The 12,715-nt window shown below is 36.7% G+C and overlaps 1 long non-coding RNA gene and 1 pseudogene across 1 annotated transcript in view; one reads left to right on the top strand and one right to left on the bottom strand.

Annotated features, from left to right (window-relative positions):
• LOC145277024 (uncharacterized) overlaps positions 1–12,715 on the bottom strand; it is a 321,484-nt gene that overhangs the window by 59,625 nt on the left and 249,144 nt on the right. The window contains exon 2 of the long non-coding RNA XR_013868086.1: positions 47–164. This is a non-coding gene — a long non-coding RNA (uncharacterized LOC145277024). The remainder of the gene's footprint in view (positions 1–46; positions 165–12,715) is intronic.
• LOC145277122 (5S ribosomal RNA) lies at positions 12,591–12,707 on the top strand (annotated as a pseudogene).

Genomic DNA, 12,715 nt, shown 5'->3' on the forward strand with positions numbered 1-12,715 from the left:
TGTGAGTAGCAAAGTTAAAAAGAAACGCCAACTTGTCATAACGTACCTCTGACGTAATACTGTCACGGATAAATTGTGTCGATTTGACTGATTGAGAAAAAATCACATGGACTTGGAGACAGGGTTCTGCTTTCAGTTTAGTAATCCGATGTTTTCTCTTCAATCTGGAAAAACAAAAACAAAACAAAATTAATAACTTGTAAAGAAAGAAATATTCAATTATGTTATGTATTTGGGAACCTACGTGGCGACTAGGTTAGATAGTGTTAATTTTGATGAGGGTTAATTAGTACATGTTAGGATGACATATCTACAAGTAGAATTGTACCCACAGACAGTTAACGTGATTTGAAACAGAGTGCAACATGTCAAACGCGCTACACAAAACATAGTCACGAGGTGGAAGGAGTCACATTTTCGAGCAAGAGAAACAAAGATTTTAAAAGTACTGAGTCTTTCACGAGAAGCAATACGGACGAGATGCGTCCAATAATGTAGGAATTACCTAACCCGAATGTTGCCGATGCCTTCACTGGTTGCGTTCATTTCTTAAGTTAGTACGTTTGTGAAATAAATAAATAATTAATTAGTTATATAATATATAATCTCTCTCTTTCTTTTAAGTCAATTCTCTCCAAAGAAAAAAAAACATTCCGAATAAACTCAGCGAACGTTTTCTTGTGCCTTTAATGCATGAGGCGTTTATTCGTCTAAATGATTAAAAAACGAAACGATTGACAACCGCTAGACGACACATGTAAACTTTTATTTAACTTAATGCTTTGATCGCTCCTTGGTGAAAACATAACGATTATATTTAACCCATATATTTTGATTAAATTTTCTTAAATTTGTAACATAGCACGGACGCGCGTATGCAAATTCATGCGAAATGACGTCACCGGTAGGGAAAAAAGTCTTTAAAAAGGAGATCAAGTTAGAGATGTAAATAACGTTAGAGATCATAAAGAGGAGGGGGTGGCGTTCGAGAAGACGATTATGTTAGGGACGTCACTGCGGTAATGAGGAAATAAATGTCGTTTTATATTAAAAATGCGAGTTGACATTCTTTTCTAGTCTTGTCTACTTTGCAACTGAGACTACAACGTGTTGGTTCCTGGACAACGTGATACATTGAATTATTACACTTTCTTATTCAGGGATGGTTCAAGTAGTCATATTGGTACTAGCGGCTTAAAAATATGTAATAAATCATTCCGGTTGGGAGAGGATAATCGCTACAATCTTGTCATCGGTGGACAGGCTAATAGCTTATATGTAAATATATCCAAATTTGATGACCAATAGATGTGTACGGATGTAAAATAAAAAGTGGAAGTATGCAGGATCATAAAGAACGTCAATGGAGAATTAAAGTGTTCCTTGTCATGTTCACAGCCTGAATGCAATGCTTAATTGGCTTGAAAAAAACTGTATAGTTAATGATGAAAATCTGAATTATATTAAATGCGAAGTATAAATGTCAAAAGATTCATGGATGACGCCGACTATGTAAATCTTGTTTAGCATGAAAAGGAAAATTACTAAAACTAGATGCATACAGAAAGAGGGTAGAAAATGAACCTTGGGTTTCAGAAGCCTCGTAACTCTCTCATCCTTTATTTTGTCCTTTAGTTCTCACATTTCATAAGTGATATTTAAGGGAGAAGAATTGCTGTTTTCTAGGTCGAAATCTGTAAACACTTATCGCTGGTTTATTTTATTTATTAGCTCAGAATTTTCCTTCTATATGCATGTCTTAACGAAGATTGAGGGCACAATTATCTCAGTGGGTTTTGACCCCCCCCCCCCAAGATAATTCTAGGTCTCGCAGTAAATAGTGCTTAGTATTCTCAAATGGTCACTCATCTGGTATTGGTCAGGTCCATCGTTGCTTAACTTCGGTGATTTAACAAGAACCATTTTGTCAAGATTAACAGTAACAATTAAATGATTTATTTCAACAATCTCTAATATAATAAAACGATAACGGTTTTCTCCCGTAATTTCGACACTATATGAGCCCAAAGAGGCAGCTCCTATACAAAGATTCCGCACTCATCATTTCAAACTCCTACAACAGCGTACTAAGAATACAGCATTTCCTCATACTTCCATAAAAGTTATATTTTTTACTCCTTGACTTACTCTCTCACCACTGTAATCTCAATGGGAGTAGCAAATAATTCCCCCTTTTTATTTTTAGTCCTTCTACAATATTCTAAATCACCGGTTCTTTTATTCCAAGAACTACAAGACACTAGATTATTATCTCACTAAATGCATTAGTTTTACAGATATTACGTTGGTATACCATTTTAAAATACAGTCCGTTTCCTTGTAATTCTAGGTTCAGCAGAATGACGATAGAGCACTAGGACAAAGACTTTAGCGTTAGAATTAGTGGTTCTTCGAATAAGGGAATACTACTTTCCGAACAGGAAAAAAAAACTTCCTTAGTATCGCTATCAGACACGTCAACCGCAACAAAATATTCACTCACAACAATAAACTACATAAATTATTGTTATAACATGTTGTTCCTAATTTTTCCGACTATATTTTCGATCACATGTGCTTGCATTATCTGTGTTAAAGTTAATACATCAACATTGCTCTTGACATATCGAAGGCCTTCGATAAGGTATGGCATAAGGGCCTACTTCACAAGATTTCCAGCTACGGTATTACTGGAATGTTTTCTCAATCATAAAATCATTTCTCTCTGATAGGTTCATAAGAGTAGTGGTTGATGGGCAGAAATCAGAGGCCCATAGTATTAATGCTGGAGTCCCCCAGGGGTCCATCCTGGGCCCAACTCTCTTCCTGATCTACATCAATGATCTCCCAAAACACATACTTAAATCATTCGTTGACATCTATGCTGATGACACGATCATCTATGGCAACACATCAAAGGCCGTAAATTACAAAGTTCTCTCTAATTCTCTCTCCTCTGATCTTGAGCACGTGGTACAATGGATGAAGAGGTGGCTGGACACTTTTAATGCATCCAAAACCAACCTTCTATCTTTACATCATCAACGCTCTGATCCCCATCTGGCATCAATTGAAATGGATGGCTCTCGTCTTAGGGGAGGCTCCATGTTTTGACAAGCTTCTGGGTTTGACCTTTACTCCTGATCTGAAATGGAACACGTACATCAAATCTGTTGCTAGGGACTCTGAGAAAATGGTAGGATCCTTCTACCGTTCCAGAAGATATCTTACTACTGATGAAATTCTCTATCTGTATAAAAGCCAAGTACGTCCAAGGATGGAGTACTGCTGTCCTATCTGGGCAGGAGCTGCTAAAAACAGCCTATCCTACCTTGACAGAGTACAAAATAGACTTCGTGGATTAGTGGGGGATGCCCTTTTGTCTTCCCTGTAACTTCTCTCCCACAGAAGAGACGTTGCGAGCCTGTCTTTGTTTTATCGTTATTTCCATGGCAGGTGCTCGTCTGAGCTCCAATCTCTCGTCCCCCCTCGCCAATCTTTCACGAGAAACACCCGTCTGGCTGAAACTACTGTCAATAATTTCCCCACTCTTTATCTGTGCCTAAATCCAAACGTAGATTCCATGAGCAAAGCTTCTTTCTTAGAACTGCACGCCAGTGGAACTCTCTGCCTCCTGCCTGTTTCCCACCTGACTACAACTTGGACATCTTCAAGTCCAACATAAACAAACTCCTGACAAACCGCCCCCTTAAGTAAGACACTCTATCAAAACCCCCAATACTAATGATTACTGCAATACTATCTCATTGATTACTGTACATGCAATAACCCTTATCCCTGAGTGGCCTTCGGACCTTGATAAGTGGTGACCCCCATGTAAAAAAATCACATGCCCATTGCTACTCCTTCATTATGGTGAGCAGGTAAATAAGCAGTTTGTTTATAACTGCCCGTCAGTCTCTTGTGCTTCTCATGTCGCTGGCATTTTTTCTACGTTTTCAGTAACACCTTCGTCTTTTTCTCTTTCGTCATTCCTTTGACGTGTCTTCGTCTTCTTTTTCGTCGTCTTTTGCGTCTTCGAGATTGAATTTTTCTTCTTTTATTCTTCATTTGCTTCATTCTTTCTATTCTTTCTTCTGTTTTTTTTCTTCGTTATCTTTTTCTTCTCCTTCTTCAGAATCATCTTTCTTTTATTATTATTTTTTATTCTTATTCATCTTCTTTTCCAGCGTTTTCTGTTACTTTTTATGCATTTCCTTCTACTTCTGTTTTAAGTCTTCTTCTTTTGCAACGTTTTCTGTGTCTTCTTCCACTTCTTCGTCTTTTTCATCTTCTTTTTCTTCCTGTACTTATTCTTTTGTGTCTTTTTCTTCTTTTATTCTTTTATAACTTTCTTTTTACGTATTTTTCATCTTCATCTACTTTTTTCTTCTACTTTTTTCTTCTTTTTCTTTTTTCTTCTGCGTTTTTTTTCTTACAGTACGACACAAAGATGTTTGACACATCGGTTCCCGTTAGATTACCGGAGTTAAGCAACGATGAACCTGGCTAGTACGAGATGGGTGCCCATCTAGGACTTCCAGGTGCTGTATGTGCCCTCCGCTTGTCTCAGCATTGCTTCTAGTCGCCCTGGACTGCTCCTTGCCACTAGACTCAAGAAGTGCCGATTTAAGCGAGGTGTGGTTGGCGATTGCGCAACCCTTGCCACATAATTACACGCGCAGCTGCCTCTACAGGGAGTATCCTCTGTCTTTCGAGACTGGACGGAGGCATCGATATTTCTTCTTACACGTTTTTTTTTTCTTTTCCTTCTATAAAATTCTTTTATACAATTTCTTACATGCAGCTAGGAGTTCACCTTATGGATTGACTATATGGTTTATCAGAAATATACATTTAGATTAGACAGTTTAAAGGCTTTAAATTGTAACTCTAAACATTAAAGCAAAACATTAAAGCAAAATATTAAAACTGGTCAAAACATGGATACGTATTATAAGCACGATTTACAGATTGTTTAATGACGTCACTAGCTAACAAATTTGATTGTTAGTTTCTTTAAAGAACATATACTTTTACAATTATTGCATAACTAAACCGATTTTCAAGAACAGAATCAGTTAAAATGCCGAATCCTTTTCAGGCTTTTTACATTTAATAGAAGCGTACTTATGATGATTACGGACCGAGTTGAAATAGTCACGTTGTTATTTATTAAACCACACTTAACATGGGAGGAACCTTACTATTCAGAAAACAATACTTACCGTATACACTTTGATTTTATTTGAACATAATATGTAAAATATAGCACGGTCCGTGTTTTGTACGTATAATGCAATTTGCAATCCGCTCTGATCCATTCGGGCGGAATAAAACTAGGAAACATTACGTTTGGAACGCCTCCTGTAAATTGAATTTATATTTCTATGAGCAAACGTGCGATTAGCGTTAGAGATATCTTCGCGATCTATATAATACTCTCCTTTTTACAATTACAAAACAATTACAAGACATATTAGCACTGAAGTGTAAGAATCAAGCTGTCTTTTATTCTGTTGTCACCGCTGGAAGATGTGACACAAGGTCGGAATTGGAGAGAGTCAAGCCAGCGCCCCTAAAGGAGGAGAACTGACATTTTAAAAAATGCATTCCCTAGTAGGGTCATTTCTAACAGTAAGCAATACCCTACCCCAAAAAACAGGAAGTCAAGGCATAGGAGGGTGGACCAGAACGAATACCTCAGCCTACCAGATAAATGTCATCAAAATGACTTATTTTCTGTAGGATTGATCGTAGATAACGAAATCCTCACTGGAATGTATCAGATATCGAAGCGACTGGACACATGAATGGCGCGAATCATTGTAAGAAAGCAAGCTATTCGAACAAAATCCTCTCATCGTAAAATCTACAGTGGAGAGGTGAGATTTTGCAGCTGGACGTGTTTGTCAAGTTTTTTGTTCGTTTAGAGTATATAAGTCGGGTGGGTCAGGTGTTTCGTCTATTTAGGGTGTACAAGCCGGGTGGGCCAGGTGTTTTGTCTATTTAGGGTGTACAAGTCGGGTGGGTCAGGTGTTTTGTCTATTTAGGGTGTACAAGTCGGGTGGGTCAGGTGTTTTTTCTATTTAGGGTGTACAAGTTGGGTGGGTCAGGTTGTTTTTTTACGCTGTAAAATGCAGTATATTTAGACAAATACATTCTTTGTTTAACAATCGAATATAGGAATACAACACTATGGCGATATGACAGCGGTTAAAGATTGGGGTCTAATAGGTTTCAAATATTTTTTACAGAAGAGTTCAAGAAGAAGAAATTGATACAATAGTACAGATGTGAGGATAATACGCCATTTTTGAAACATGTTTCTAATATGCGGTAAATAACCAAACGAAACCAATCAAATAATTGTTGGACATAAGCAATGCGCGTCTTAATTTAATAAGAGAATAAGTTTTATGCCGTAAAAAATATACGCAATACAGATCGAACTCAGCATGCCGATTTCAAAACTACGCGTTAAGAACTCATACTTAAAACTCCGATATTTTTTGTAGAAAAAAATGACTCAATGTATGCCATAAGTAACTTGAAATTAAAATGCCTGAATCCGTGTTTAATAGAGAAATTGTCAACCACCCCAGCAAAAACAAACTATTCAGTGAAAAACAATGTTATCTATTCTGCGCGATCTACAGCTAATGTTCTTACTAGTTTCACATTGAATCACTGACATAGCATTAGACAACGTTTGGCATAAACGTATATTCCACAGCATTTTCAGCTACGCAATATCTAGAAATGTCTTTTCAGTTATCGAATATTTTCTCTCCGATAGGTTTTACAAGTAATTGTCGATGGGCAAAAGTTCGGAACTAAAAGTATCTATCCTGGCGTGCGTCAAGGATCTATCCCTCTTCGTTATCCTTATCAATGATTTCCCAAATCATATTCTAAGTAACTTCATCGACATATATACAGAGGACACTACCATTTATGGCAACATTTCAAAGGGCTACAACGACCAAGATCTCTCTGAGTCTCTCTCCTTCAATCTTAAGCACGTTATGCAATGGGACAAAGGGTGGCTGATAAATTTTAAATCATCAACCAAGTTTCTCTCTTTTCACCATAAACGCTCTGATTTCAACTCAGTTTCAATTGATATAAATCGCTCTTGTCTCAAGGAAGCTCCCTACTTCGATAAGCTTCCAGGTCTGACATTCACTCCTGAATTGAAATCGAAAACCTACATCAAATCTGTTGCCAAAGTCGGAAAATGGTTGCGTCATTTTATTTCTTCGGAAGATATCTCACTCTCGACGCAATCCTTTACGCCAGATACGTCGTAAAACGTAGTACTGTTGCTATATATGGACAGGAGTTTCTCGAAGCATAATGTACTGCCTTAACAGAGCTCAAAACAGGATTCGAAACTTGGTAAGAAATTTCTTGTTCTCTTTCCTGCAACCACTTTCCTATAAAAGAGACGTTGCGAGTCTGTCCTTACTCTATCGTTATTTACATGGTAGGTGCTCATCTGAGCTTTAATTTATGATTCAACTTTGCCAAAACTTCTTAAAACACATGTCTAGTTACAACGACTATCAGCAATTTCCATTTCTCTCTATCTGTACCTAAATCTAAACGCAAATTCCACGAATAAAGCTTTTTTTCTTGAATTGCCCGCCTGTGAAATTCTGTTCCGTTGGCTTTCGGTTCTTGATAAGAAATTACTCCCTTGTAAATGTAAAGGTGAAGCAAGTATAACTACTACATTTTGTCGCCACATCTAGATTGGTAGATCTACCACTAGTCTCTCGTTCTTAGATAGAGTCCAAAAACGATTCTCAAGTTTAATAGGTCCCGCACTATCGGCCAAGTTTTAACCTCTTCTTTATCACCGCAATCTTGCATCCTTGTATTTGTTTTACAAGTACTTTAATGGCACATGCTCTGATGAACTTTCGCTAAACGGAAATACTCCCTACTAACCCGACAAGAGCATAACCTCACCACTTTACTGTTGAGGTTCCGAGATGATGGGAAGCCTTCTACTTTTATAGTTTCTTCTTTTAGACAATTAGACTTATGAATTCCCTCCCTGTTGCCTGCTCCTGAGTGTATTGACACACAGAAGTTTAAATGCAATGCTCAATTCTGCCCGTTAAATACGAACCCAGATAGAAACCCCTTATGTTTAAAGTGACAATAAGCCTTGTTTGAAGTGAAAAATTAAAAAGAAAAAATTAAATTTCGCAGTAAAGTTCATCCGAGGAATATCTTGTGAATTGATTGACAGAATATAAAAGAAAGAAAATAAAGATCGACGATTCGTTTGCAACTACAATGTCGCATAGCAGTAAGAGATTTCCTAAATTGCCGCGTCATTCATTTACGCGAAAATAAATTGAAAAGCGATGCATTCATTCGAATTATCTGATACAATAGAATTAGGGCACACGAAATTATCGGATTCACGCATTTATGGGGCCTGTATGCTGTTTGCAGGAGAAAATTGGGGAGGGGCAATTTTGTCTTTGAATGCAGTTAACTGTATGTTATAAAGATGCATAAACCGAAAATCCTCCATTTTATAATGAAGACCAAATTCTATTTATTTGTATAAAAATAAATACAATTTGTTATGAATAGACTTCGCATCGAAACAGCTAAGATACTTTTATTCATGCAATCACAAATTTTTGCTGTATTACCATCATAGTAGTAGTAGTAGTAGTAGTAGTAGGAGGAGGAGGAGGAGGAGGAGGAGAAGGGATGAAAGTGAGAAGAAGGGATGAGGGGTGAGAAGAAGGGATGAGGAAGGAGAAGAAGGGGTGAGGGAGGAGAAGAAGGAAGGGCGAGGGAGGAGAAGAAGGAAGGACGAGGGAGGAGAAGAAGGAAGGGCGAGGGAGGAGAAGAAGGGGCGAGGGAGGAGAAGAAGGAGCGTAAAAGAAAGTGGAGAAATTATTATTTGCTTCTACGAAATCCTTGAAACATCAAAAATATTTCATGTCAATTTAGCACAATATTGTCGAGTAGTTTTAGACCCTATACTTATGAATGATCCATGCATACAGACAGCAAATCTCCAATTATAATATAGTTTGTTAGATTTAGTAGTAAGTATTTTTAAATCCTAGAAAATCGCAAGTGACTTAACAGTTAATAGACTGCTGTTTGGTAATGACGACGAATGCCACCATCATAACTGAACGATAAAGTCGAGTTGCGTTTAATTGTAGAGTCTGCATCAATTATGGGAAAGATTAGATCTTAATCGGCCATAATTGCGATCGAAATTTTGTCCGTCTGTCCTCGTAAAACAAAAGAGCGATTTTTATATTGAACACAATCAGCGTTGAGTCAGTTGCCTTAATAAATAAATAAATAAATAAGATAATAACGTGCGTTCAAGGTGAACAACATATTAACCTTACTTATATCAAGTCGGTGTCAAAGTTTTTGCCGGTTTGTATAAAGGGCATTTTAACCATTGTAAGTTATTTTTGCATATTGTTATAATTTAAACATATCACCATGATTATTTTCTTAGTTTTTCTTTCAGATTATTAAAACGTCATTCATATTTTTCTACAATATTTTTACCCATGTCGAGCGGAAAATGTATTCTCTAGTTAACGAAAACGGAATCATCTTCCATCATGACAATGTCCTTAATCACACAGTACTACTGACCAAAGATCTTCTAGGAGAATTAAGTTAGGAAATCTTGCCTTATCCTGCGTATTCTCCTGGCCTAGCTCTCTTGAACTATCACTTATTTCAAAAATTAAAAAACAAAACATTTATATAGTGTTATGTAATCATCACGATAAAAGGTTAAACATGAATTAGATTCATATTTCACATCAAAACATGAGACATTTAACAAGAGAGGCACGTATAAGATCGCTGAGAGATGAAATCAAGGTATTCCATTCCATTTCTTTCAGTTCTTCATGTCTGAAGATCACTAGACAGGGACTTCCTGCATTATCTGCCGATGTTAAAGCTCTCTTCTCCTGGTGTGGAACATCTTTCCGTGGGTAGCACATGCACAAAAGCAGAGATTTCTTTGAAAGTATCTCTGCTGTGTTGCGACCTCTTTTCTATTCACTACCACTTCTTCTCTTTGTCTAGACTGATACGTCAACTCCCTTAGTCACTTGCTTGTGCTTCCCAGTTTGGGATGACAATGTGCCTTACCTCAATGTGGCGTTAAACTACGTCTTTGTACCGGAGTTTTGCACCACCCACTCTTATATTGCCAATTTTGCCCACCTGCATTTTTATTGCCAATTTGGCCCATCGACTCTTTCAGTGCAAAATTTAACCACCGACTCTTTTATTGCCAATTTTGCCCACCTACAGTTTTTTGCTAATTTTGCCCACCAACTATTTATTGCTAATTTTGCCCACCAACTATTTATTGCCAATTTTGCCCACCAACTATTTATTGCAAATTTTACCTACCAACTATTTATTGCTAATTTTACCCACCAACTATTTATTGCTAATTTTACCCACCAATTATTTATTGCTAATTTTGCCCACAAACTATTTATTGCTAATTTTACCCACCAACTATTTTTTGCTAATTTTGCCCACCAACTATTTATTGCTAATTTTACCCACCAACTATTTTTTGCTAATTTTGCCCACCAACTATTTATTGCCAATTTTACCCACCAACTATTTATTGCCAATTTTGCCCACCAACTATTTATTGCCAATTTTGCCCACCAACTATTTATTGCTAATTTTACCCACCAACTACTTATTGCTAATTTTACCCACCAACTATTTATTTCCAATTTTTTCCACCAACTATTTATTGCCAATTTTACCCACCAACTATTTATTGTTAATTTTGCCCACCAACTATGTATTGCCAATTTCGCCCACCAACTATTTATTGCCAATTTTGCCCACCAACTATTTATTGCTAATTTTACCCACCAATTATTTATTGTTAATTTTGCCCACCAACTATTTATTGCCAATTTTGCCCACCAACTATTTATTGCCAATTTTGCCCACCAACTATTTATTGCCAATTTTACCCACCAACTATTTATTGCCAATTTTGCCCACCAACTATTTATTGCCAATTTTGCCCACCAACTATTTATTGCCAATTTTACCCACCAACTATTTATTGTTAATTTTGCCCACCAACTATTTATTGCCAATTTTGCCCACCAACTATTTATTGCCAATTTTACCCACCAACTATTTATTGTTAATTTTGCCCACTAACTATTTATTGCCAATTTTGCCCACCAACTATTTATTGCTAATTTTACCCACCAACTATTTATTGCTAATTTTACCCACCAACTATTTATTGCTAATTTTACCCACCAACTATTTATTGCCAATTTTGCCCACCAACCATTTATTGCCAATTTTGCCCACCAACTATTTATTGCCAATTTTGCCCACCAACTATTTTTTGGCTAATATTACCCACCAACTATTTATTGCTAATTTTACCCACCAACTATTTATTTCCAATTTTATCCACCAACTATTTATTGCTAATTTTACCCACGAACTATTTATTGCTAATTTTGCCCACCAACTATTTATTGCCAATTTTGCCCACCAAGTATTTATTTCCAATTTTTCCCACCAACTATTTATTGCCAATTTTACCCACCAACTATTTATTGTTAATTTTGCCCACCAACTATGTATTGCCAATTTTGCCCACCAACTATTTATTGCCAATTTTGCCCACCAACTATTTATTGCTAATTTTACCCACCAACTATTTATTGTTAATTTTGCCCACCAACTATTTATTGCCAATTTTGCCCACCAACTATTTATTGCCAATTTTACCCACCAACTATTTATTGCCAATTTTACCCACCAACTATTTATTGTTAATTTTGCCCACCAACTATTTATTGCCAATTTTGCCCACCAACTATTTATTGCCAATTTTGCCCACCAACTATTTATTGCTAATTTTGCCCACCAACCACCCACCATCGACGCTTCTATTGCCAATTTAGCCTAATCACTCTTCTATTGTCAATTTTACTCACCGACTATTTTATTGCCAATTTTGCCCACCAACCCTTTTTTATTGCCAATTTTACCTAACCAATATTTGTGCCAATTTTCCCACCCGATTCTCCTTTGCCACTTTATTCTACCTACTTTTTTTATTGCCAATTTGCTAACCGACTCTTTTATTGACAATTTTGCCCACCTACTCCCCTTTTTACCAATTTAATCCACCGACTCTTTCATTGCCAATTTTGGAAACCGACTCTTTTATTTATTGTACTCACTCATTGATTGCTAATTTTTCCGATCCACTATTTTTGCCAATTTTTTCACCCGACTCTTCATTTGCCACTTTACCCCACCTGCTTTTATATTGCCAATTTTGTCCACCTACTCTTTTATTGACAATTTTGCCACCCTTCTATTTTGCCCATCGACTCTTTTATGGTCAATTTCGTTCACCTACTCTTTTATTGCCAAACAAGTTATAAAGACTAAAAATATCGCTATTGTTATGAATAATGATTTAAAAAAAAAACAAACAGTTTTTCATTTCAAAATTAAATTTTCAACCGCCAAAAATAACTCAGAAATATATTTGAAATTTGTACGGCACAATCACGTTGACACACCGGTTCTCGCCAGATCACCGAAGTTAAGCAAGGTTGAGCCTGGCCAGTACCAGATGGGTGACCATTTGGGAAGGCTAGGTGCTGTATGTACCTTCGGG

This window comes from Euprymna scolopes, chromosome 5 (assembly GCF_053919585.1).
Source record: "Euprymna scolopes isolate OS-2025 chromosome 5, ASM5391958v1, whole genome shotgun sequence".
Taxonomy (NCBI): domain Eukaryota; kingdom Metazoa; phylum Mollusca; class Cephalopoda; order Sepiida; family Sepiolidae; genus Euprymna; species Euprymna scolopes.